The sequence below is a fragment of the Bos mutus genome, chromosome 18, assembly GCF_027580195.1.
Source record: "Bos mutus isolate GX-2022 chromosome 18, NWIPB_WYAK_1.1, whole genome shotgun sequence".
Taxonomy (NCBI): domain Eukaryota; kingdom Metazoa; phylum Chordata; class Mammalia; order Artiodactyla; family Bovidae; genus Bos; species Bos mutus.
This window is the reverse complement of record NC_091634.1, coordinates 23,664,487-23,690,895: the sequence shown is the minus strand read 5'-3', so window position 1 is coordinate 23,690,895 and position 26,409 is coordinate 23,664,487.

Sequence of the window (26,409 nt, the reverse complement as noted above, 5' to 3'; positions counted from 1 at the left end):
TGAATGTTATCATGTGTCTCCCAGGGGTGGGGGTTCTCAGGATCTGCCAAAACGATTCAGATTCTTCTCTTAAAGGACTAACAGGGTGGTTCAGGAGCTAAGAACTGTACAGAAGTAACGATAATACCAGTAGAAAGTGATCGTTTCTTTGGAGAAGTGTGCTGACTGTTCACGGAGTTCAGAGAAGCAAAAACTACTTCCAGCTCAAGAAAAGAAGTGGCTGTCAGAGCAGGAGTAATGTGGTGGTGAAGGAAGGACTCCTGAGCTGGAAGAAGCACCTGGGCACAGGCACAGAGGGAGAGAGCTTCTTCCCTTGGCAGAACGCTAGCCTCCTCTCTCCCAGCCTCCAGCCTGAGGCGGACCCCTGCCGGCTAGCTGATTACCTCCTCTCACCCCGACCAAGCTGTGGGGGGAAGCGTGTCTGGCCCAGTTGCCCTCTGTTTTGATTAAGGGTCAGTCATAGAGAAGAGAATTCACTCTAGCAAGTCAAAGCAGGATATTAAATGATTCACAAAATTACCAGCGAAGCCAAAGACACAGACACTAGGTGGACTTTTCAAGAGTGGCTCTGAGCACCAGACCACAGAAGGGACTGCGGTCTGGTTTGTGACCAGGAAGCCACCATAATGAGGAAGCCATACAGTGAGGAACCTGCCACCATGGGAAACCCCAACACGGTGGCAGTGATGCCACTGGAGAAACTGGCCCCAGAGAACATGGGCTTCCCCCGCCCCATGCCACCTTCTGCGTCTCATGCAGGGTCATCTAAGCGGCAGGACTTAAGTCACATTCAAAACCTCAGGTGCAAAAACACCTGGTAAATAAAAAATAGTATGGAAAATAATGGTTGCTAGTTTTCCAGGCTCTGAAGCACAGGAAGGAATGTTGGAAAAAGTGCGAATTCATTCCACCTCCAACTTGCCACAGCCTCGTACCCCCAGTGATGGGAGACTTAATGGCCAGTCGTACCACCTGATGATGAGAACAACTTTCAAAGGTCAGAAACTTAAGACCTTTGGGAACACTGCCAAAAGCAGAAAGCAGGAGGGAACACTCATATAATCACATTAACAGGGAAGAAAAATCTAGAAAAATTTTAAGGCAACTGCTTTCCAGGCGGCATTAGAGGTAAAGAATCCGCCTGCCAATGCAGGAGACACAGGAGACATGGGTTCGATCCCTAGGTCAGGAAGATCTCCTAGAGGAGAGCATGGCAACCTACACCAGTACTCTTGCCTGGAGAATCCCATGGACAGAAGTACCTGGTGGGCTATGGTCCATGGGGTTGCAAAGAGTCGGACACGACTAAGTGACTGAGCATGCATGCATGGGAGTCCTTTAAAAATCAAGAGTTCTAGAACCGTGCAACCTCTTTGCTTGGATGTAGTCACTGTGATTTCTAGTTTTTTGCAAAGAACCACGGGAACTGGTGGAGTTGTACAACATCTCACCCAGCCACACACTGATGAAGACTGAGGGAGGCTTTTTTTAGGGTGAATTTCCAAGTCTGAAAAATGCTAGCAGGAAGCTGGCACCCAGCTCCTGGTTTTGTTTGTCATATCCGTCCCTGCTGAGGAAAGCAAACAGCAGGTAACTGTAGAACACACCTGTCTACAGCAGCTGTTTGATGTTAGCAGGCTTTGATTGTCAACTGAGCAATTTGCTTAGAATTTGGAAACAAAGGAAGGAGACTGTCAAGAGCTGGAGGAGCAGGTGACATGTAGCATGCCTACGTGCTCCCAGCAGTCAGGAGGAGGACGCGGGAGCAAGAGATTGGCACCAGAGGTGGTGCACTTAGGGGATTGACAGCCTCCTATGGGGAAGTAATGGGATCTCTGCAACAAAGTGCCAACTCCTTCTTCCAATAAAGCCTTGATGTCACTAAAGACCGTGTTACTAGGGAACAGTTCTAACGAGTATCAAGGTCGGACCTAGGGGAGGAAACGTGCATGGGTAAACAACAGTAAGAACTCCAGAAGGATGCTAGTCAAAAGGGTCTATAGCTTATAGTGATGGACTTATTACTTTTTAAAAAGCATCTCAACCTGCCTGTCTGTCCTTCAAGATCCAGCTCAAGATGCATATCAATTCATTCACTCATTTATTCATTCATTCAAGACTATCTATTCAACTTACATCACACCGTGCTAATCAAGGTGTCCACAGGGAGATAAATAAAAGAGACAATCTTCTCTAAAACAACTTCTGTCTAATAGAGAGGTAAGACACGAATAAGTAACTCTAGTACAGGAAAGTAGGTGAAATAAAGTTATGTGAACATTAGAGGATGAGATCGTTTACTTCACTTTGGTGAAGGGAAATGAGGAGAAAGATCTGGGAAACCTTCCTGGAAGAAGAAACCTCCATGAAAGCCTTCAGGAGCAGCCCTATATTTGGAGTTCAGCCCCTCCAAACAACCAGAGCACCTTGTCACTGAGCTAGTACCTATGGTGTAAATTTAGTGGTCTGTCAATATATCTATTCTTCTAGTTATATGTGATCTAAATAACACACTTTGAGTGTTTATTCATATGCTGTTCAGTCGATAAGTTGTGTCCGACTCTGCGACCTCATGGACTGCAGCATGACAGTCTTCCTTGTCCTTCACTGTCTCCTAGAGTTTGCTCAAATTCATGTCCATTGCGTCAGTGATGCTATCTAACCATCTCATTCTCTGCTGTCCCCTTCTCCTTTTGTCTTCAATCTTTTCCAGCCTCAGGGTCTTTTCCAATGAGTCTGCTCTTCATATTAGGTGGCCAAAGTATTGGAGCTTTGGCTTCAGCAGCAGTTTTTCCAATGAATATTCAGGGTTGATTTCCTTTAGGATTGACTAGTTTGATCTCCTTGCAGTTCAAGGGACTCTCAAGCGTCTTCTCCAGCACCTCAATTTCAAAGCATCAATTCTTCAGCGCTCAGCCTTCTTTATGGTCCAACTCTCACATCCATACATGACTACTGGAAAAACCATAGCTTTTACTATATGGACCTTTCTCTGCTTTTTAAAGTGCTCTCTAGGTCTGTCATAGCTTTCCTTCCAAGGAGCAAGCATCTTTTAATTTCATGGCTGTAGTCACTGTCCACAGTGATTTTGGAGCCCAAGAAAATAAAATCTGTGACTGCTTCCACTTTTTCCCCTTCTCTTTGCCATGAAGTGATGGAACTGGATGCTATGATCTTCATTTTTTTAATGTTGAGTTTTAACTCAGCTTTTTTACTCTCTTCTTTCACCCTCATCAAGAGGCTCTTTAGTTCCTCTCCACTTTCTGCCACTCAAGTGGTATCATCTGCATATCTGAGGTTGTTTATATTTCTCCCAGCAATCTTGATTCCAGTTTAGCCATCTAGTTGACAATTAATAAATATATTAAATAATATACTAATATTATTATTAATATTATATATTAATATATTGATAAATTATTTATTTTCTGAGATGGGAATGAACCCCAGAGGGAAAGAAAAATGTTGTGATGGAATATCAGCTGGAAACGCAGGACAAGCCCTGGACAAACTTCAGTGTTAAGGATTGGTATTGGCAGCTTTGCTTGAATTCTTTATTATTATTTGTTTTAGCTCCAGTCCCTTCTGTACTCTGGAAGAGTGCTCACTGTCATGTTGGAGAGAATTGCTCTGAAAATTGCTATTTGTTTCTAACTATGACAAACAGAAGAGGCACACATGATTCTAACTGAATTAAAAACCAGATGTAATGTGGGAAGTGTTGAAGATCTTTCTAACAATTGTTGGGAATGAGGAGTATCTATAATGAAAATGTGGACATGGTACTTTTGACTTTTACACCTCTCAAACTCCAATTTAAATTTAAATCCAAATGCTCTGTTCTAAGGGTATAAAATTTGAACTGAAATTAGCATAAAATTTGAACTGAAATTAGCATCTCATCACCCTCACAAGGGGAAGCCTGAAAACTGACTCAAAGCCCAGTGTTAGCTTTCCCATCAGACCCTTCCAGGTCATTGCTGAAGCATCACTGGAAAAGAGCTGGAAAAGCACTGGAAAAGCAAAGATGCCCTCACAATTCTGTGACAGTCTGGGAAGCTCTGTGAATCCATCCCATGGGTAGGGTGGGGACAAGGAGTTCTTCAGACTATGAAACAGAAAGTGGAAGTGCGATGAGTGGACAGTCGTCCAGGGGATTGTAATGCAGCTAAAGCACCCAGCGTGTGCATGCTAAGTCGCCTCAGTCATGTCCAACTCTTTGCGACCCCATGGACTGTTGCCCGCCAGGTTCCTCTATCCATGGGATTCTCCAAGCAAAAATACTGGAGTGGGTTGCCGTGCCCTCCTCCAGGGGATCTTCCTGACCCAAAAATTGAACCCAGGTCTCATTATATCTCCTGCCTTGGCAGGTGGGTTCCCAGAGACCCCACCAAGGACAGTCTCCATGTACGTCTCCAGCAGCATGCAGAATCGGGGCCCATAGCCTACTCCCCACTTCCCCAGGCATCCTGCCATCACTCAAGCCATGATGAAGAATGCCCAGCTAAGACAGGAGCTGTTTCCTTCAGGCAAAGCCCATCACTAAGTGAACTGTTCCTTGCCTCCCAAATGCAGCAGAGGCAGGACGAAAGCACAGGGTATGGTAAATTCTGGACGTGCACCCAACTTCTACAGATGTTCCACGGAAGCTAAAAACCTTGTGCTGCCCACATACAAGAGGATGTAGCTCAGAGGAAGGTTCCACACACTGCTGAAGCCAAGACACACCTAACACTGCGTGCTTTAAAACACTCACCTATTTTTGTCAATTCATTGTCTTCTCATTGCAGCAATGCTTGGTGAATATAGAAGCATTTGTATCACAGGAGACTGTAAGACTCCTTAATCCTTAAAAAGTGAACGTTCTCTCCCTGAGTTGATAGGCAAGGTAAATAAATTGACTTCAATAAAGGGAAATGGTGCAGTAGTCAGGCCTTAGAGCAGAGAGAAGCTGGGGCTCTGGGATCACAGAGCCTGAGTGCAAATGCTTACCCTTCACTTACTAGTATGTGAGTTTCCGTGAGTTTCTTAGTCTCTCTGTGCCTCGGTTTCTTCATTTGTAAGATGAGGTTGTGCCTGCTTCATAGGGTAATAGGATTAAATGAATTAAAATGTATAAAGTGTTTACAATGGTGTCTGGCACTCATAGAAGAGTTCACTGTTACTACTACTATTTCTGTTGTTGTCATCATTGTCACCTGGTTCCCATACCAATTGAGTTTGCAACCCCTGGCCTAGAGCCATGACTCTCAACTAGGGACAGGTTTGCCCACCAGGAGATATTTGGCAACATCTGGAGACATTTGAGCTGTGACTGAGGAGGAGCTTGCTATTGGCTTTTAGTGGGTGGAGATAAAGGACACTGCTGAACGTCTTACAATACACAGGAAAGTCTCACAACAATTATCTGGCCTAATGTCATCCGTGCCAACTGCATCAAGGTTGAGGACGCCTCAGCCTTGCGTGTAGATGCACCCCACATGCACGGTACTCTGAGGTCTTGCCCCTCACGTAGAGGGAACCAGGGAACAGGGAACCAATCTTTTCTGCAGTCAGGATGCCGAGTTCTCTCTACTCTTCCTCTTCTCCTTCCCGCTCCTCCCCTTTCACTCTTCCCAACTTTGGGGGAATCTCTTTTAGGCTGTCATCTTTCTGCCTTCATGTTTCTTCAAAACTCCTGCCCATTCGTTCACTGTTAGATGTTTACCATCCCCAGCTCCTTAGAGAACAAAGTGCCAATGATACCTCCCAGCCATTTCAACTACCAGTAACATTCAGAAGGGCCATTCATTTCTAACACCCTTTTAGGTCTAGTGACACCTTTATCAGAACCATTATGCTAAGAAGTTAAGCTTTAGTATTATGGAAGTCAGAAGGACCTTCACCCTGCCTTACAACATACCCACCTTGGAGGCAGAGACCAGACTACTTGCTTGTAGAAAGAAAAGGAGAAGAAAGAGAAAATAGATTGTGTCTAAATAATATCTGGCCACATTCAGGATACTTTCTGCAATAGATGATCAGTGCAAGGATCTTGAGAAACTTGGAGCAGCACAGGGACCTTTTTTCAATCAGCCAGAGAGTCAGCAAGCTAGATGTTTTCGTGGGGCCATTTCCATGAAGCTTCTTCACAACAGCCAGTGTGGAAACTCTGGGGTTTTTTTACTGCTAGTAATGTATCTATCAGACATCCCTAACTCTCAACCCACCGCTGACCCTGTCCCTATAGCACCAAGGACTGGGTAAGGAAGAGGGTGGGGAAGGAGGGAGGCACAGAAAAATGTCTATTTCTTCTGTTACTCAGTAACTGAGATACGGTGGCTTGTGTTTTGGCAGAGTCAACAGTGCTACATCAAAACCTCAAATGCCATCTTCACTCTGAGTCCTGCTGCTTATTAGGCACATTTGTGCATCAGGCTTCTTGCAAGAAGAATTAGACCCACCTCCTCATTTTCCACCAGGATTCACACTTCCCAAAAAAGAAGCTGGGTTGAGTTGGGTTGTCTCTATTCAATCTGGAAAACCCTAATGAGCAGAATCTACACCAAACTTGTACAGGGGCACTGACCCTCATGTTCAACCCATGGACAGTGCCAACCCCTCTCTGTTTACCCATGGGTCAGTCCTTTCTGTACATAGGACTATAGCAAATTGTGCAGGGAGGAGCCTCTTTGGGCCATTTTCCCTGAGAAGAGGCAGGTACTCTGGCTCTCAGCCTGGCCAGCACACAGGGTGGTAGAAAGAACACAGCATCTAGTGTCCTAAGATCTAGATCTTGTCCTTACTCTGTGTGATTTTGTTCCAGTCCCAACTTTTGTAGCTCTTAATCTCTCAGCTGAAAAATGTGCCCCACCTACATTATAAGGTTGCTGTGCAGTTCAAATAAGGTAATAGTCATGAAAGTACTTTGAAAAGCTATAAGAACTGTAATAATGTTATTCCTTGGCTATAGATTAATGAACATAATAAGATTGCTATTGCAGGTATTAGCATAATAGCACAGATTGTCCTTCCCTTTAATGAAATTCATCACAGATAAAGCCTCAGGCTCTTTTCTTAACCTTCTCTTGCCATCTTTGTTCAGTCAGAGGCCATGAGGTTCAGTGGTCCCCCAGCCAAGTACCTCTGTGTGGATAAAGTTTCCAGAAGGCTACTCTGCCTAAACAGACATTGCTTAGGTAGAGATTAGACAACCTCCTGGAATGTTCCAAGGCTCTGATTGCCTGAATGACTCTCACAAGAGGGTCAACAAACATTTCTAACTAGTAAGTGTGGAAATGCTTCAGTACAAATCAAACCAACTTTGATTAGAAAACATGTTCAAAGTTGTAGATAACTGAGCATTTTGCCATTTACAAAGACAGTGCTACTCCTCCCTAGTTAGAAGTACCTTGAGCTGATACAACTCCCCTGGTGGTCCAGTGGTTAAGAATCCACCTGCCAGTACAGGGGACATGGGTTTGATCCCCAGTCTGGATAGATCCCACGTGCTGCGGAGTAACTAAGCCCGTGCACCGCAACTTCTGAGCCTGCACTCTAGAGCCCGCATGCCTAGAGCCTGTGCTCTGCAACAAGAGAAGCCACTGCAATGAGAAACCTGTCCTCCACAACAAAGAGTAGCCCCCACTCACCTCAATTAGAGAAAGCCTGCTCACAGCAGCGAAGACCCAACGCAGTCAAAAAATAAAAATTTTGTAATAAAAAAATAAATGAAGTCCCTGATAGAGGCTGAAGGGCTGGCTTGACCTGAGCTACCCAGCCAAGTGGACAGGCAGTTGTGGGGCAAAGCTGTCTGGCAAAGGCCTTCCAGAGACTTCGGTGCAGTAGGGCAGGCACACAGCCACGCGTGCTGCCAATAGCTTGGCATGTGGTTTTCTCTCTCCAGATCCAAATGTCACACTATTGATAGAAAATTCCTTGCAGTGCTTCTCTGCATGTCCTCTCTGGCTTCTTTTCTCTCACAGCCTCCGTGGATACATCTGCAGTCAGCAGGTTCTCTGTGTAGAGTCAGGAACCACTACCAACAGCTCGTCCTAATTCCATGCTGCCGCCATTCTGCCTCTTCTCAGTTTCTCTCCACGTTTCCTGTCCCAGCGCAGAATTAGAACAACGGCTTGGTACTAGCTGAGGAAGTGAATTGTCACTACATTTTCCCCCGTATTAGAGGACCCTACTCTCTAAAGGAAACCACTTCAGAAACTATCTTTTTTTCCTCCCCTCAAAAGACCTTTCCATAATCCCCCTATATTTTTAAGTTTCCCGTTGCTTGACCTTTAGAATGTGGACTGTTTCAGGCCCAGCTCTGCCTTGTCTTCATTTGGCTATTAAAGCTGGCTTTCTGTCTTTTTAAAAGAGATACTCATAAAGTAGAGAGATCATCCAAGAACTAGAGCCACGCAAAGACCGTCAGCCTGGAGAATGCTATCTCCGGCCTGGGAACACAGGCAGGCTGCTGACAACACCTCGATGCAGGGAGAGGTGACCTTCTGTGGGAAAGAAAGGGCTGGGCCCCAGAAGCAGGCCTCTTAGCCCCCACAACAACACAGCCACTCACCCTGGGAAGAACAAGAGTGTAGAAAACAAAGACTCATTTGGCATCGCTGATATCATCTTTGGAAGTGAATAAGACAAATAACTTAAAAGGGCCAGGGGAGATCGATGACGCTGCTAACTTGAGACTGTCCATACGAGAGTCTCTGATTTATCAGCCTTCATAAGAGCGGATAAGCTCTCGAAATGAGTGCTCTGTGATCGGCGGCTGGACCTCCTGCTAACCTGTGTCTCTCTCCTGGTTGGGGTTGTACATGTGGAGGGGGAGGTGACTGTCACAGGGATTGAAAACATGCACTTTGATTCCATTATTCACTGATCCGTAAGTTTGCCTTCTTACTCCGGGGCTGTTAATTGTGGCATTCCAAGGTACAACCCAAAGCTGGCAGGAATTGTATTTCAGAACAGGTTTGGGGTGGGGAAAAAAGAAAGCTATTGCTGACAGGGAAGCTCTTTCTTTTTTTTTTTTACCCCTATTATTATGAAAGCTGCGTTCCTTGTATTAGCAGAATGGAGTCAGAGAGACCGTGCAGCCATTCGGAAAGGAGGAGGGGAGTTCTCCCTAGGGCAGGGGGACATGCGGGACCCAGCAGGGGGAGGGAAGCTATTATGAAAAATAAAAATAAGAAAATAGAGCTGTAAAGTGGGTGAGTAACTGGACTGAATATTGGTGCTGAACAGCGTCTGAGCACTAGCTGGGCCTGCCTGAGTAAGATTAAAATCTGCAGGGAAATTTTGTTCTTTAGCACTGGCAGAAATTAGGAATAAATTCAATTGCATTCTGCACAATAGCTGGAAGCGATTGAGGTTAAGTGGCCTCGCTCTCTGATGTGTTAGTATTACTGAGCACTCTCTGCCCATGTGACTCCCTGCAATCTGCTCCTGGAACACGTCGCCATGGCAACTGATGATTTCTATTACAGTACATTCAAGTTCACATTCTAGGCCTGTCATATGCTTGGAAATTTCCAGTTAAAATATTTATTTATGAAAAAAGCAAAAAAAAAAAAAAAAAAACACCCCCAGACTCTTTCAGGGATAGAAAACAAAAAGATGCCACAATGCTGCGTGATTTATCTACAGTCGAGAAGAGAATGTTGCATTTTCAACTTGGCTGTTTGTTGCCACCAAACAGAAAATTCCCCGCAGAGTGGCTGACTTTGTTGGGGAGGGGGAAAGTTGAAATCTCACCTACTGTGGTTTGTGTGCAGGTGTGATGTTGGTCTGAGTGCGGAGTGACAGAAGTGGCCTGAAAAACCTGCAGATCAGAGGTTCTGCTTGGCTTTTTGAGACACATGGTTCCAACCTCAGCCTCCCACTAAGGTTCTGCATCTCTTTATCTTAGTCAACTCTCAGCTGGGAAAGAGCAGCACTCATTCCCCAGCTATGATGAAGGGGAGGTGGGATCCCTCATTGGGTGGTCAATATTCTGGAGTCCTCAGGAGTTCTCAAGCTGACCCAGGAGAGGAGGAGGGCAGCCAGGAACGTAACAGGGCATACTGCTCTGTCATAGAAGCTGTGCTGTGTTCCACGACAAAGGCTGATGTGACCCTCTGTGAACACCTCCCAGGCACTACCCACAGGGCCCCAGGCACACCCAACTCTTTCAGGAAGACTCTGTTTAGGCTTGATTATGCCAAGTGATTTCTCCCCAGAGAAAGACAATCAGGGGTTAAATAAGCCTTTCCTGGGAAAGAAAGCATTGTTTCCTAGCCCTGCGCTGCACAAGGAGGAGTTGCTAACAAGGCCTCCTCTACTTCTTCCCCTTAGTCAAGCACATTAAATATGTTAATAAAAGAGTCCCCAGTGCTTCCTCCATCAGAATCTTCCAGGTAGCTACAATCACCCTAGGTGCCCAATTACCTGGTGAGGGTGTCCCACAACTCACAGATGGTTCTCTCTAGCTATTAACATCTCCAGTATCTTTTATTTTATTTTATTTGCCTTGTTTCTAGCTAGAACCCACTTCATTTAGTGGGGCTGTGTTTTCTTAACTTGATCAGCAGAGTCACTGGATTGCTTGTTTAATATATATACTCCCAAGTGCACCTCAGATTTACTGAGTCAGATTCCCCAGGGGAGAGGTTCGGGAATCTGTGTCTTACAATCAAGCACACTTGAGTCACGCTGCACTTGGATTGTGAGCGTATTGGCAGTGTGAGGGCTATATTGAAAACTTTCTAGTGACACACTCCTGATGTCTCTATGTAAGGTAGTGGGCCAAAAGTCTCCTGGGAAATTCCTAACCATTATGGGTGTAAAACGTGATGAGAAGACTGAGCAGTATATTGAAGAAACATGAAGAATAGATGGATGGTTGTGGTCCTGGAGATTCCCCAGTGGAAGCATGAATGAATCCAGTCCTAATGAAATGAAAGTATTTCATATGCAATGAAATACTCATTCCACGTGTAAGACAATGACTTTTTTCTTAAAACTCAGGTTGACAATGTGCCTACCAAGAAGCTCTAAGCATAGAGTACTGTGCAGGCACAGCAGATAAGACTGCTTGGGGATGAGGGGTGATTTCTAGGGTTAAGTTTTTAGTGCCACTCAGCAGCTTTGTCCATGAGGATTTACAGGACAGGTGTTATGTTTACAGACTGCTGACTGCACATGTGAGAAGGTAGGAGAGGCAGCATGAACGATGGCAGCGCTCAAGCCAGAAACCTGACCTGGGAGATGCATGTTCTGCGTTCAGCAGAGAAGATGCCAAGCATGAAAGTGGCCCCCACACCCGATACTCCTTGTCTCCCTACACTCCTAACACAAGTGAGTGAGGCCTGGGTGTGCAAATCTATTAAGGGGCTCTAGATAAAGACCATGGTGCAGATACCACTCAAACTGATAGTTCTCCCATATTGTTCTGTGGATCTGAAAGGATAAGTAGTCATGTGAGGTGGATGGGCAGACAGTTGGAGAAGTTAGAACAGATATGGTTTGTTTTTTTAATCAGTTTAAGAGTTTCAAAGAACTCCTTCACACACATTTCCATAAGCTGTAACAGAGAGAGAGAGATTTGGCATGCTCTTCTAGAGCCTGGTCTCATGGACCCAGAAATTACCTTTTCAGATTCTGGGGTGGATTACAGACGTGTGGGCTCTATCTAACCAAGGAAACGGCGGACCCCCAGCCCCGAATGGCTCTGTCCAAGCCTAGCTCAGGCTGTCGCCTTAATGTGGGGCAGCAGCGTCACCTAGTGATCCTGTGGTTTAAGTACACGCTCTTTTCCTGAGAACTATCCAATTTGATCAAACTGTAATGAGATCGATTATTCATATTAATGAATGAGAGTAGTTGTACGTATAATCCCAGACTGGAGATGACCTCCAATTCTGTTTCCGTTTAGCTTGAAATATGTTCTATGACTCTGTAGCATTTGGATTTTCCATCGACTAACAAAGGAGAGTATGACTGAGCTCATGCCAAGGCAAGATGGGTGGGGCAGGCAGAGGGGTTGGTAAGGTTAAAGGGGGATTGGGTCCTTGTTGTCAGTTCAGATTCTCTAAGAAGCAAATGCTGAGATAGAGTTAGACATACAAGTGACTTAGTAGTGTTCTCACCTGTCAAAGGAAAAAGGGAGATGGATCACTGGTAAGCAGGGAGAACCTTCAGACCACCATGCTGGTCTGACATCTGTGAAAGAAGATGGGATAAACAGAGCCTCAGGCTGTAGTGTAGCACAGAGAAGGGGTTGCCAGCCCCCCTGGGAAGTCTGGTACAAAAATCCAGAAAAGGGGGGTCCCTGCTCCCACCACTGTGCCTGGTCATTGAGTAGCAGCTGCCTTGGAGACATCCATAGCAGGAAGCTGCCAGCTAACTGCACTCCTGAGGACTGATCCACTCTGGAAGGGAGACCTGAGCAGCAGGACTCTATGGCTACCATAGACTGGAAGGGAAACTGCTGAGATCACATACTTGCCAGCAGATCCACGTGTCCATACACAGACCCAATCAAAAACAGAGAATGAAGGAACACTGTGGTCTGGTGCATTTAAATTGATGAGCATAGAATCTAGTACTTGTCCTCATTTCGTTAATGTAAACTAAAAAGTGGAACTCCTGGGAAGCATTTCTCAATCCCACATTTCTAAAGAGCAAGCTGTTTGCCATCCAGTGTATGACATTGAAACCAAGTTCAATGTCAACAACTTGGAACACCAACAGTATTTTAGCTTTTTTTCGTTGAGGATGGATTTGGGTCTGAAAATGTCTATATCCTGCCTAAGGCAGGAACAATGACCTCACATCTGTGCTGATTCTCTCCTTCCTGTAAACGGTCTTTGTTGCTATTGACCATGAGACGCCACTGCCCTGGCAGTATGACCTGATCTCTATATTTAAAAACATTAAGGAACTTGCTCAAGTTCAAAGATTTTCAGAAATCCAATTTGGATGAATTAAGAAACCCAGATAGCACTACAGGCAAGGGCAGAAAGTTTCCAAATAACAGTTAAGCCACAAAGGCCCAGGATACCTTGAATTAAAAAAAAAAAAAATACAAGGAGCGCTTGACAAAGAACCTTGAAAAGATCTAAAGGTAGAAGAAAGCCCACTGTGGAAATAAAGGATGAAGAAGAGCACACCGCCCCACCACCACCACCATCACCACTCCAGAAAAAGAAAAATGAATGCACAACTCTCTCTAAGGCTCCTCAAGGAAAGAAAGATAAGAGCAGCGGAGAAGGCAGAATGCATTAGTACCACCAAAGAGGTTGGAGGCAAGGAAAACAGGCTGGGGAGGAAGAAACCTGGGCAATAAGGAGGCTGGCCTAATAAATGAGAAGGGGAGTGAAATTAATGATGACTCTGAGTGGCAGAGAGACCAAGCTGCTCTTTTAAATTGGTCTTTAACAAGAAAAATAAGGGAAGGGAGCATAGATAATTAGGAAGTAATGAAGACCTTTAAATATAGATGTTGAAATAAACCAGGTAAGGGAATACTTGAAAACATAGCACAATATGTACATCAGCAGGTCCAGATAATGCACGTTCCCCAACCTTAAGGGAATTAGTTAATGAACTTGTGCAACTACTGGCTATTATTTTCAAAGGCTCCAAGAGACCAGGGATTATACAATGAAAATATTTGACCAGTATTCTACCAAATTAAAAAAAAAAAGCGCCCTTGATAATTACTATACCTGCCACTGAACACTCTTCCCACCTCATAGGACTGTTATAAAAATAGAAATTATGGAATTAGAAATATTAAACCACCCAGAGGAAAACATGGTGAGGAGGGAAGTAGCTGGTGGTGGTATGAATGATCCAGTCTGATAGACCGGAGCTGGGACATATGATTATGTGCAGAGCTAATGCAGATTTTTTTTTTGTTTACTTTTTGTTCAGTGAAATGCATTTGGGGGTTGTAGAATTATATTTTTTGGCTTGTGTGTGTGTATGTTGGCTGATATAAAATTTGTTTACATCCCCAGAAAGCAAGAGAAAGTCTTCATTGTAGGTGACAATCTATGATGTTAAATTTTCTAAGGATAATCCACAGATTGGATAATGGCATGTAGGCAGTATCAAAAATCTCCAAGCTTTCTCTTTAATAGACTGCCACAAGTTATTTTTATTTTAATCAAGATAAGTAATGCATTATTTTTATAGAAAAAGTGAAAAAAAATAAATAAGCAATCATCATCATCACCATCACTTAAAGTCCGTCTAGGCACTATAACATGCACATCCTTCCCTCGTTTAAAATTCCTAAATAGTTATTTAATCAATAACTTTTGGACATTTAGATGATCCCTCCTTTCTTTTTGCTAGCAGTAACTCTGCAGGTATCATCTTTAAACAAACATCTTCATATACTTATTCTTCTCTTCCCTTAGAATAAAATCCTATAAAAGGAGTTGCCAAGTAAATGGAAATTTTTTTTAGGATTTTTGCTCCATATTGCTAAATTACTTTCAAAAAGGAGGCAATTAACACTCCACAAACAATAAATGAAAATGTCAGTTTTGTCACATTAACACCAACTAGATTTAGTACCTTCTTTAGTCTTCCAGTTCAATAACATGTAAACATCCTATAGCCATTGGAGCTGGATCATTAAATAGAACAAAACACCTAAGAAAATTTATGTATCTTCTATACTAGCCTTAAACTATTTGAAGGGAGTTCTCTTTTCTCCCTCTTTTCCAACCCTTTTCTCTTTTCACCTACCTTCTTTTCTTTCCCTCCTTCCTTCCTTACCTGTCTGCCTGGCGCCTTTCTTTTTGAATCACAGCTGCATTGACATATTTTTCATTAAGGGGTAAAAAATTCAAATGGCAGTGTTGAGAATAACAGTCTGGCTCTGTGTTATAAAGTTTGCAAGCCTCTGAACCAGGCATACACGTTAGAGAATCACTTGTACAAGAGCATGACCGTGCCCAAGAGTGCATACAGCGGCCCTGTCTGGCTTAGCTAAGAAACCTCCAACAGCCCAAGTGTACACCTGCAAGACAAGGGCTGAGCAAATTGTGCCCTATTCCCAGAATGGGCTGTCACACAGCAGTGAAATGGATGAACCACACCTAAGTGCGATCACATGGATGAATCTTTGAAACAACACTGAAGGAAAATAACAAGTTGCAGAACATTAAATAGAGTATGATACAATTTTTATAAAGCTCAAAAGCAAGCCAACTTTAAAAAGCTTATTGCTTAGGGGTACATACATATGTGACAAAAGCATTTTTTTCATCAGAAAAGTTATGAACACAAAATTGAGGACTGTGGTTACCTCTCAGGGGGAGACAGGGTCAGAAGAATGAAACAGAAGGAACTCTTAGATGCCCCATCGGGAATGGTTCAGCTCCCAGAGGGGTCACACATGTTCACTTTATTGTTCTGTTTTATATGTGTTATAAGCATCTAAATGTATCAGCCGCAGAGAGGTTGGTTATGTATTGCAGAGTCGCTCGTTAGCAAATTTCATTTGCTAATACGGCAAATAGTTCTCTCATGTCCCCAAAGAGCAAAGCAGTTTTTCACTGCTAAAACCAGGCCCCATACTTTGCCGGCTAGATGCCTGCCACCGGGAATACGAAACAGAGCCTCTTGGCAGGATTCCGCAATTCCCCAGAGAAGCGGCTGTGCCCTCACACCTCAAGTGGAGAATTCCCTTCGCTCTGGAGAATACAGAGGGAGAAAAATGAGCCCACAGGTACAACAGACACAACTTCAGGAGGAATTCCCCAAGGCCCAAGGCTGTGACCTTACCCATTCTCTTCTACTTTTCTAAAAATAGATCTCCAATTCTGGTAAATGCTTAGAGGGAAATAGCCTATTTTTAAAGGAGAGGTACTAAATAGCAAAATCATTTTGCTTAAGCAATGAGCCAAGTCACTTCTAATGAGGTTGTGGCATTACTGGAAATAGGAGAGATATTTAAATAAATAGTCCATACATTACCCCCCAATAAATCACTTGAAAAATATTCTTGAATGTACTGAATGTATTTTTAGTGGCATATGCGTGACCTTTCTGGAAAAAGAAAGATAATGCTGAAACAGTTAAGAATAAACATTTATTCAAATTAGTAGTCAAGACACTAGTGAGGATTGTAGCATGTTTTCTTAACACCTTTAACTATATCCTGTGCTTCAGAAACAACTTATTTTTTCCCTACCTTTAATAAAACACAGAATCTGTCTGTGAAGTAGCAGGAATATGAGAGATGAAACTTTTTTGATGACCCAATGAGAAATCCTATAATGGTCCTATTACTTCAAGGCCTCAGGCAGGATGGATATAGGGTATCTGCAACATTTCATAAAATGATTCCCAGTCCATAAAACGTTAGTTTTTTTTTTATGACTGTATCTCCAAGTGTTTTATAAGCAGTGTCTTACTCTTTTTTAATAATATTCACAATAAAAATGTAAATAAGACCCATTTATTCATTCAACAAACACATTCTAAGAACCTGCTCTCTACCTGGTGCTCTGCTAGGAACACAACCTCTTCTCTCAAAGTCCTCACAGCCTGTGATGTCTTCTAAAGACCCCTGTATTAAATCTGCATCTGAACCTCTTGACATTATGTTCCACTGCCTGGAAAAAATAATATTGACCTTGTTCTCAGGAAATGCTTCAGGTTGAGGTTTGGCAAGAAGAGATTCCGCACCTCAATCTTACTTGTCTCTGATGCTTCCTCCCCACTCCCCACCCCCCTCCTCATTCTGCTTTTCCCCCTTCTCTGATCCTTAGCCAAGAATCACTGTCTTCCCTTCCTTTCCCTTTACTCTCTCTCTCCCCTCTTCCCTTTACTATAAAACTTCTAGAAAAACATTCACACCACTCTCCTCCAGGAACTCCGCATCAACTACAGCATTCATTTCAGTCCCCTGTTCTACCAACAGTGCTCGCAAAGTCATCGATGGCCTCCTTATCTCTAAAACAATGACCAGGTTCTCCTCATCCTACTTGGACTTCTCTCTCTGCCCTCCCATTGGAAAGGTCCTTCTGGGAGTTCTCTTTCTGTAGGCTCCTTCTCAGCCCTCCCCACCACTTCCCCTTTCTCTTCCCATCCCTCTAAGATTGGGACCCACACCCCAACCACATCCCCTCTTATCCTGTTAGTGACCACGAGGGTTCTCCTTGAATGCCATATGTAGTCACCCGTCAGTAACCCTGGATAAGTTTGTCCCTTTGCCTGAAAGGCTAAGCCTGAAATTCTCATCTCACCCATTCTCTCTTTTTTAAAAAATAGGTAAGTTCAATGTACCAGGACATAGAAGCAACCTCAATGTCTATTAATATCAACAAAGAAACAGATAAAGAAGATGTGGCACATATATACAATGGAATATTATTCAGCCATAAAAAGGAATGGAATTGTGCCATTTGCAGAGATGTGGATGGACCTAGCATCTGTCATACAGAGTGAAGTAAGTCAAAAAGAGAAAACAAATATCACCTATTCCTCTTTTCTCCTTCTGCTCAATCCCACTTGTCTTCCACGGACCACAGCATGTGGTAGCTAGGGACTTTGAAACCAGATGATGAGAGTTCAAATCCTAATTCTGCATTGACAAGATGTGTGACCTTGTTACTCAACCTTAACCTCTCTGTGCCCCAACTATAGAATGAAGGCAATGATCGTACCTGCCACCAAAGATTGCTATGAGAATTAATGAGTTAATATTTGTAAAGTTCTTAGAGTGGGTGTCATTGTAAGTCCTGTGGATGCTTAAGAAGGGAAAAAGTCAACTCTCAAAGTATTTTGCAAATGTCCATGCTTTTAATCACCTCTTATTAGTTGAATTATAACCATATATTATGTTTTTAGATAAGTGTTTTCCCAGTATACTCTGTGCTCCCTTGGTCAGGGACTTTGTCCCTGTCTCTTCTGTATTCCAACCTGGCATGTGGCAATTCTCTGGAAGCATTTGTTAAGTGAGAGGAAGTTCAGAAGAGATAGGTTCACCATGGCTACTCCATCTTAACAGCAAATCAGAGAGCATGAGCCTAGAATTTCCTTGGGAGGTATTTTGGCAAGAAATGAGGTTGGGGTACTATTAGGCACCAGCACTTTCCATTCCTGCAATTTCTTCAGTCCAGTAAACTGATCAGGTGACAGGAGTCATAATGGTGCCAAGCCCAATTAATCTAAACCAGAATGGCACACACTGTACCTTTCTGTATCACATCAGTTGAGTTTTATTTTCCATTCTTCATACCTGTTTCCTTCTCTGTATGTAGCTAATGAGCTTTACATTTAAAACATGAAAGGCCCATAAAACATAAAAATCACAAATCAACAGTGCTTTGTTCAAGAATATCCTATTTAAGCAAGAAACTTTCCCAAGCAATGCAGTCAATTCAGCCACCAGGTGCCAGGTGGCAATGGGTGCTGTGAGGGGAGGGCTGGGAAGAATATAAGAGAAAGCTGTATTCCCTTCCCTTGGGTGTAGGGGCTCACAAAGCCGTAAACCATCCCCCTCCTAGGCAAGCATCTTAAGAAATCAAAGCTATCCCCATACCTTACTAATGCATCTGTACCTTTAATTAGCCCAATCGAGCATATAACTCAGTAGAAATCTCTCACCTTTTTTGCTCCTTTCAACTAATTTCTGAACATTTCATTTTCTAGTAAGCTTTCACAGCATAACAAGCAGTAATGAAATGACCGATATTAACCCATTGTTAGATTAAGCACAGTACATCATTGTCAGATAGCATTCCATAGTATCGAGGCTTGAAATGGGTCCTATCCTATGATGAAAACATTTGGTATTTGTCTAATGAGACCATTCTTGTACCTACAAAGGAAAAAAAAAAAAAAAGACATTGTATTAAAACATTTCATGTTAACAACAGCCTGTTCAGCACTTTCTGCTCCCAGCCACATCTAAGGGTGAAGCAGGTTTCTCAATATTAAATGCTGCAGTTGGGCCCATATTCTTAGCGAGCTGTCTGATTGGCTAGTCCCCAAATATAACTTAAATTGGCTTAAAATAGAACAATCACATGCTAACCCGGTAGCATTAGCAACTCTATTAACAGCCAATTTCACATCCACACCAGAGGGAGTAAAAGGTAATTTGCTCATTATCAACACCCTCTGGCAGTGGAAGGAAATGACTGTTCATCAAAAAGTATTTTCCTATATAACAATAGCAGCGCCCATATGTAACCACCTCACTCTCCCTTCCCTCCAAGACTCCATCACTGGAGAACAGCTACAGAAAAAGGACTTTGAAATGTAAATGAGTTTGAAGTATGTAGTCTACTGTCCCCACCCAATTCTAAAACCAGCCCTACCTTCATCTCATCTCAACAACCTTTTAGGGCTACAACTGAGATGTTGGACACATAATTCTATAGGGCACAGGGCAGATCCAACTGCAGCAGAAATTGTTTAGATTGGAAAGGTTTCCAAGTCCCCACAATCCTAGTACCTAAGTCCCCACTAGTACCTAAGACTTCTTTGAGCAAACCGTTCAATGCAGACAGATCTTGGAGCCCATTGTAACCAGATCTAACCTGTAGACTCATCTAGTAATTGAAGCAAATGAACCATTCAGAAATAGGTATCATCCCTTTGGGGTGATTTTAAATCTCACCCACCACCTATCTTTCTTTAGTAAGTATTTCTTTTTTTTTTAATTTTATTTTATTTTTAAACTTTACATAATTGTATTAGTTTTGCCAAATATCAAAATGAATCCACCACAGGTATACATGTGCTCCCCATCCTGAACCCTCCTCCCTCCTCCCTCCCCATACCATCCCTCTGGGTCGTCCCAGTGCACTAGCCCCAAGCATCCAGTATCGTGCATCGAACCTGGACTGGCATCTCGTTTCATACATGATATTTTACATGTTTCAATGCCATTCTCCCAAATCTTCCCACCCTCTCCCTCTCCCACAGAGTCCATAAGACTGTTCTATACATCAGTGTCTCTTTTGCTGTCTCGTACACAGGGTTATTGTTACCATCTTTCTAAATTCCATATATATGCGTTAGTATACTGTATTGGTGTTTTTCCTTCTGGCTTACTTCACTCTGTATAATAGGCTCCAGTTTCATCCATCTCATTAGAACTGATTCAAATGTATTCTTTTTAATGGCTGAGTAATACTCCATTGTGTATATGTACCATAGCTTTCTTATCCATTCATCTGCTGGTGGACATCTAGGTTGCTTCCATGTCCTGGCTATTATAAACAGTGCTGCGATGAACATTGGGGTACACGTGTCTCTTTCCCTTCTGGTTTCCTCAGTGTGTGCCCAGCAGTGGGATTGCTGGATCATAAGGCAGTTCTATTCCCAGTTTTTTAAGGAATCTCCACTGTGTTCTCCATAGTGGCTGTACCAGTTTGCATTCCCACCAACAGTGTAAGACGGTTAGTAAGTATTTCTTCAGAATGAAGTTCTTTTGTTTGCTTGCTTTTAATTACTATTCAGGAAACTTCAGCATGATGTGTTTGTGTATTTGGATATAATATTGTACTAGTATAGTGAAAAACTAAAGACACAGATTTCTTGCCTGTTACTCTACTCAGCTGGTTAACTTTATTTGAAAATCGTCATCTCCTAATTCCTGTCTAGCTCTCTGGGCCTTCTCCTCTTCTTCCTACCTCTGCTACCCTGTCTCCTTACACACAGAAGCCAGGCTAAACTGCCTGGAGCAACTCTTGCAGTGTCACTTCCCAGCTCAAAAACCTTCAATGGCTCCCTATTGCCTCTAGATAAATCCCAGACTCTACATCCTAGCATCGAAAGCTTGTCACAAACCTGCCTCTCCTTGCTTTTCTGGCTCTCATTGGAAATTCTCATTATTCCCCAATACCTTAGAATACAACTCATCTTCCCTTATCAGAATCAAAGGCAAGATCAAATGCAGTCATCTCCATGGTCTTTCTTGATTGTTCCAGTGAAAAGTGAACCACTGTACCTCTGAACTGCTATAAAACTTTTGGACACTTTGCCTCTTCATAGTGAATTATGGGGGGTTACCCCAGAACTTGAAAATGAGAAAAAGATATATTATGAATCTAGAGTCCCCTGAGAGAGACAGAATAGCTTCCATATCTGCAAAACCAGCCTGTACCAGAATAGACTATTTAAAGAAAGAGATTATCAATCTTGTGATGCATAAAGGGAGGAGGGAGCATTGTCACAGAGGGAATGATGCCTGGACCCTCCTAGTGATGTCCAAGAGACAGAAGGCCTTGGCCAACAGATGCTAATACTAGCTCCATTGGTAACACCTTTGCTATCTGATATGGTTTTATGAGGCCATCCTTGCCAGCTGCCAGTCAACCCTGGACTCTTTAGATACCCCTTAGTCCTGATTCTGTCAACCAAAATCCTTCTGGGTTTTTCATGTTGGTCTTCCTATATATAGAAAGAACATGCGCTGGTCGCATGGACTGAGAATATTCTAGCTCCTGTGACAGTGATTTCTCACTGTATATTAGTTAGTTGGCTAATCATTCTTTTAATTAATGTTATATCTACTATAAGAAGGAAATGGCAAACCACTCCAGTATTCTTACCTGGAGAATTCCATGGACAGAGGAGCCTGCCAGGCTACAGTCCATGGAGTTTCAGAGTCAGACATGACTGAGCGAATAACACGCACAATGTGTCAGGTATTTATCTACTCATTTGAGATAAGATGGTGAACAAGGCCATACAGTCCTTCAATCTAATGCATTTACATTCTAAAGCAGGGGTCCCCCCAGGGCCACAGACCAGTACCAGTCGGTCAGTGGTCTATTAGAAACCGGGCCACACAACAGGAGATGAGCAAGTGGGAGAAACCAGAGTCATCCCCACCCCACTTCCGGTCCGTGGAGAAATTTTCTTCCACAAAACCGCTCCCTGGTGCCTAAAAGGTTGGGGACTGCTGGTCTTGAGGGAGATACAGACAAGTATGCCCACAGTCCTACAAGGTGCGGTGCCTCGTTAGAAATGTTCAGGAACCCAGGTGGGAGCACACACTTGGAGAAAGAATCCAGGCTCCAGGAGCCAGATAAGCCTTTGTAGAGAAAATAATATTTACCTGAATCCTGAGGCATCAGCTGGAGTTAGCCCAAAGATGATAGGAGGAGGGAAATGGAATGATGCACATAAGCACAGACATCATGAAAAAGATTCAGGGTATGTCTGAGAAACTGAACATAGTTCAGTGGAGCTAGAGTGGGGAATGTGAATAAGGGCAGGGAGGAGGGCCAGGAGAGCAGCACACAGATCAAGGAGGGCCCATAAACCATTTTAAGAGTCTGTCCTCTATCATGAGAGCAATGCAGAATTATTGAAAGGTTTTAAGCAAGTAAATGCCATGATCATATCGCTGGTTGCTGGAGGAGCGGGCAGTGTCATTGGAGATGAAGAAAAGAGGACCGATAGAAGATTTATTTAGAAGATACAATAGGCAGGACTTGGTGAGTAAAGAGATAAAGGGACTAGGAGTGGAAGTGAGCAAGAGAGAGAGGAAGACGGAAGAATCAAGACGGTGCTCGCATTTCTGAGCTTGAACAAATAGAGTGGGTGGTTGTGCCTTTCAATGAGGCAGCATGTGACAGCGATTAAGAGCACAAACTCAGAGCTGGGCTACCTGGGTTTGAATCCTGGCTTTACCACTGTTTCATGTGGGGCTATTTATTTTTCTCATCTATGATGAAGATAACCAGAGTACCTGTATCATAGAGTTGTTATTTGGATTACATGGGTTAATACTGACATGTTCAGAACAATGCCTTGCAGGTAATAAATGTTATATGTGTTTGTTATATAACCAAAATAGATGACAAAGGAGGAGTAGCAGGTTTGGAATAACGGATTATGAATTTCATTTTGGAGATTCTGAACTGCATAAATCTGTGGAGCAATCAAGAATAGATCTCTAGTAGGCAATTGCATACATAGATCTGGAGCTGCAAATGGGATCTGTGCTGGGGATTTTGTTCTGGACTATCTTCATACAAATAGTAACTAAAAACAGTTACCTTTAAGTCTTGGCTCTTCTTCCAAGCCTGTGTTCTCCCCACCTCCTTCCCTTGAACATCCCTAACAAGAAAAGAAAAGGGTAGAAAGTAGCAGACAAAGAGAAACCTGGCCCAATGCCTTTCCACGTTTTGGAATCAGTTGGCTGCATTATGTATTCAAATGTTTAAACCTTTAACTTGCTGATACGAAGAATCATAGAGAAGGAGAAGCTGCAGAACAAGTCTGCACACTGTGTGAGGCCCCTTGCAGGAGAGAAGTGGACTGTTCTCTGGAACCACTATCCTGGTAGTTATATTTGTCTTTGTTCATTTCTGCTTCACCTGATGCATACTGGGTTCTTGGCACTTTTTAATTACTGAATACATTAATATTTGTATTTTTGTATTTCTCTTTTTTTCATCCACTGAGAGGGACTTTTTCTGCTATCACCTAACCTCTTGATTATTTAAAGTGACTGAGGTATATCTCTTTTCCCCTAGGAGATCTTTCAGATATGCCAGTGACTGTAAGAAGAACAGGTCTGGTTTAAAGTATGGGCATATAAGAGGCAGGAAGGGACTCCAGGAAAAGCTTCTGTTTATAGGATAATCGGTAAGAATCATTTCTTTTATCTATGGCTATAAACATTTGCATAACTAAACTTACCACAAAAATTATATTATCTAAAGCTAATACATGTTGACATGCTATCATTTTTCTATGCTTCTATATTAGATTTAGCCAGCGCTTTATTTCAAATAAAATTTTAATTCATTACAGAATTTAGCATGATAATCATCGATAAGAATAACAAGTCTTTTATAATAAAAGCCAGCATTCACATGTTCATAGCAGTTCATCTTTGCAGTCTGAATAACTTTTCATCCCACAAACCGGCACCAGCTATGTGATAGTCTTTTGAGCCCTTGGGTTGGCTTTTCCAAGTGAAGTTAAGGAATTGGATTGTCAGAAGTCTTCAGCTTCTCACACCATAATTAAGGCTTCAGGCCATCAGTACTCTCTCTCTCTTGAAACAGAAAGACCAAATTTGGAAGTCAGTCTAATGACTAGAATATCCATGTGAATATCTGCACACTGTATTATTTACCTATGGCAGAAAAGAAAAGATGCAATACAGAAATTTTTATAATGGGAGGGAAAGGTTGCTCCTGGGTAAATCATTTGAGGAAAATCAAAATTGAACTTCAACTCAATTTCTCCCTCATATGAATAATGGGATTAAGGGAAGGAGAGAGAACAGACCAGAGAACATCAGTGATGCCCAATGAGGAATCCAGGTGCATCAGAGACATGCCCATGCTGGGCTAAAGGCAGGCAACCCAGTAAAGCAGCATTCAGAATCTTTCCAGCGGAAAAGATATTTGAGAGCATTGTGGAAAATGAAATTTGTGAAGCGGTGAGGAAAAGCAATAGGTAGCCAAAAACTTTAATCTAAAAAAAAAATAAAAAGAAATTGTAAAAAGCAGCGGCAAAATGGAGAAGTGCAGTGTACCCCACAACCCAAGCTATCTTCAAATAAAATTCATTTCCATAAAGGGTCCTGACCGTTCCTAACTTTTGTAAAAGTCACACCCACATGCTGTAATGCACAGTAATCTTTTAATTTTCCCCTTCATTTTGGGGACAAAAATCCCCTTTGACGCCTCCTTGTGATGGAACTGAGGGAGCTCCACCAGCGTTCACCCGGGGCCTGGTGGCCTTCCTGCCTCATTGCCACCCGCGCAGTTGATGTGCTCCTAGTTACACAGCGCCGGACTGCTGCTGCCTTCCGTCAATCCGTTTAGCCGAAGGCCTCTGATTTGTTCACATTTACTACAACACATACAGAGGGCTGGAGGATTTTTTTTTTTTTTTTTTTTATTGATCTGGTGCTTTAAGAGGGGAAAAAATCTCCTTGGCTGTCTAAACACTATTGATCCCTGCTTGGGAGTCGCAGCAGAAGTGTAGAAAGGGCGTGGATGAATTGAAATTTCATTTCCGACAACTTGTTCCTGTTATTTTTACCCTTTTGGACGGGGAGAAACACGTTGCTGCGGCTTCAGTCAATGTGGTCGATAGCTCCACTGAGAAACTCAACACGGTTTCTGCCAGAGGTTTGGCAATGAGACATGATGTTGGATTTAGAGTGTATGAAGCTAAAGGATGTTGGCGAAAAGCACGAGGTCTTAACAGCAACTGGAGGCAGAAAACTAGCTTTGGGCTCGCAGTGACCTAACAGGCTTTGGAAAAAAAGAATTATGGGCACTTATGACACTGCCATTTGGGAAAGGCCCTGAGTAGCCACACCAGAAGCTTCACCAGGTTACAGAGTCCTCACTTCTGACTCTTGGGTGGCTGTATGTTACAAGCAGAGAAGAAACACTCTCTAGCTGAAGCTAAATCTCGGGCTTCAAAGAAGAGCATTGGGTTGAGCTCTTCCAGGAGGTTGTCTGTGAACTGTCCAGGAAAGAACAATATGAAAACCACAGCTGCAGACCCACAAGGAACCCGTGGATGACGCCGGGCTCCCTAGGGCACGCATCTACAGCCCGCGGCCTCAGGACACACACCCAGCCTGGAGCACACTGAGTAGAGGTGGTTGGTGCCAACAGCACCAGCTTTGTTCTTTTATGAGATGTTCAAAGAACACAGGAGAGAACCAGGCTCCTTCTTTCTAATGGCAACATCTGGCGTTTATGCAGCCATGCACCTTTGATCGTTAAGGATCCCGAAACCCTTAACAACTTGCTGTAGTGCTAATGTGGCCAGAGCAACGAGCCAAGTTCTTCCCACACCCGTTCACTTCTCTCCGTTTTGCAGTGTACAGAACCATTCTCCATTCTAGGAGGAGAGTCAGTTTGGATCCCAACCAAACACCTCTTTCATTTGTCACTTTTTTGCAGAGTTTGTCCAGTACTGCCTCCTGCCTGTTTTCATCTAGAAGTATTTTATCACTGTTCTTATTATCAACAGTACTTTATTTACATTTCTAATTACTTTACAGGCCCATTTCTGCCCCTATCTCCATCCCTCCCATTCCAGAGAAAGACGAAAATTTTCTCCTCCCCTGGGAGCCAAGAATCTGCATTGCCGATGAGGTTGCAAATTCAGACACAATAAACAGAATTAAGAAAAACTGAGCTGGCATTTGACAGAAATTGTAAAATGACACTCAGAAATGTTGCTCTTGTGGAAATTACTGATATTAAAATATAAATCAGTGTCTTGTGTTTCCCGACCAGGGGCTCTATTAGGTTATGCAGTTTGATTGCTGAGCTGAACCTAAGAGACTTGGCAGTTCAGTGCTGAAGTTATACCAAAGAATTTAACCCCTCTCCTGCTGCAGAGCAGGCACTCAGGCAAATGCTCGTGAATCATAGCATCTCCAAGAGGCCTGGGCTTTTCCACTGAATCATTTGA